The sequence below is a fragment of the Gorilla gorilla genome, chromosome 12 (assembly GCF_029281585.2).
Source record: "Gorilla gorilla gorilla isolate KB3781 chromosome 12, NHGRI_mGorGor1-v2.1_pri, whole genome shotgun sequence".
Classification (NCBI taxonomy): Eukaryota; Metazoa; Chordata; class Mammalia; order Primates; family Hominidae; genus Gorilla; species Gorilla gorilla.
The window spans coordinates 29,856,776-29,858,679 of NC_073236.2; the positions used below are offsets into that span (position 1 = coordinate 29,856,776).

At 35.9% G+C, this 1,904-nt stretch overlaps 1 pseudogene; it reads right to left on the bottom strand.

Annotated features, from left to right (window-relative positions):
• Window positions 1-629: 629 nt before the first annotated feature.
• On the bottom strand, window positions 630-724 carry LOC129531879 (uncharacterized; annotated as a pseudogene).
• Window positions 725-1,904: the final 1,180 nt, after the last annotated feature.

Consider the following 1,904-nt stretch of genomic DNA (forward strand, 5'->3'; position numbering starts at 1 on the left):
GAAAGGGTCAAGAGAACTCCAAATTTTTGTTGACTTGATATTAACCTGATAGGGGAATGTTAATAACTGACAAAATATATCCACAGTAGTTAGACATCAAGTTGTGTTTATTTTTTTAATCTACTGCATGTTATTGAATTATTTAGATAGATAGATGATAGATAGATAGATAGATAGATAGATAGATAGATAGATAGATAGATAGATTTATTAGATGTACAAGGAAATAGAATTCACTGGTGGGCATGCGTAAAGAGGGGGCAGCTCTTTTCTAATGCAGGGCTAGCTGCTTGTCCAGGGGCCCATGATTCCAGGGCTATATTTGGCCCCACAGCCATCCAGGATGAGTTGTTTCTCAGCCACCAAGTCTTAAAATGTATATGCATTAAACTTTGTAAAATCGCACTTCTTTGAGATGTGGCTTTTTGGGCATTCACTGAACTTGAATTTGGCCCTAAATAAGGCCTCAGTCACATGCTCCAGGGTTTGCAGCTTGGTATGGATGAACATGGCCAATGTGAACTCTGACCTCTGGGTCCTGAGGCTTTCCAAAGGCATACTACATCTGGTCTTAAACCTAGACTAGGGAAAGTACTAGATCCAAGACATAAATGTCCAATGGCAAAGGCTGTTGTACACAAGGAACAGGCTGCTGTACACTACCTAGGATGCTGCTGTTTGCAGCCCTTGCACACCAGGCCCCATGTGGCTTAATTGATTGTAGAAATTATTTTACATATTAAGTTTTTGGGGATTTGTATCTTTTATTCAAGATAGCTAAATGTAATTTATATTAGACCATATACAGTAAGTTCTAAATTATAGAAGTTGTGCATATCAAAATCATATTCAGTGGGCAATATGGCCTTTAATATAATGAAGTTTATTGATAAAAATTAAAATAAAATAATGTGGTTTTGTAATGCTCTTGTATGTTAACTAAAACAAATTAATAAAACCTATTGAAACCCATAATCATTTAGACTATCTACTTACACTTTGGGAGGCCAAGGTGGGCAGATCACCTGAGGTCAGGAGTTCCAGGCGAGCCTGGCCAACATAATGACATCCCATCTTTACTAAAAACACAAAAATTAAACAGGTGTGGTGGTGCATGCCTGTAATTTCAGCTACTCAGGAGGCTGAGGCAGGGAGAACTGCTTGAACTTGGGAAGGGGAGGTTAGAGTGAGCCAAGACTGGGCCACTGAACTCCAACCTGGGCGACAGAGGGAGACTCCATCTCATAAACAAACAAACAAACAAACAAAAACACAACAAAAAAACTATCTACTTAAATACCATTCTATTAAAATAAATATTTTTCTGTGATCTTAGGTTTGTTTTGTCTCAATAATATAAATAGTGTATTGGTTGTCTCAAAGTGTTAAATGGAAGCATATTTTATGGCATTGCTGAAATATCTACCAACTTTTCTTACTCTAAGTTATGCAATGGTGCATTGATTAATGCATTGGAACTTGTTAAGCAGTTTGCATGTCTGAAAAATCAAGGTTCAGAGGCATGTAGGTTAAATCCGGCAATCAAATATCAGAGAGATATTTCGGAATATTATTTTTGTATACCAGAAAACACTTTTCAAAAAAAAAAAGTAAGGTCATTAGGAAGGCATTGTAAAGTTAATCTTTTCCAGCAAAGGTATTACATTTATTTTTCTGGAGTTCTTTAGTTATAAAATGTAGAATGTAGTTATAGGATCTAGTCAGCATTAAATTGATTGAAAAAATGAAAAACACTGTTTCATTTTTAAATAGATTAACAATTAAGCAAGTTGTTTATGTTGTCCCACTGATATACTAGAATACGCTACATTCTTTTGGGCATCTTTTAGACCATAGGGCTAAAATTTTGAAAATGACAGAGAGACAATTAGGAGCTCAGCACA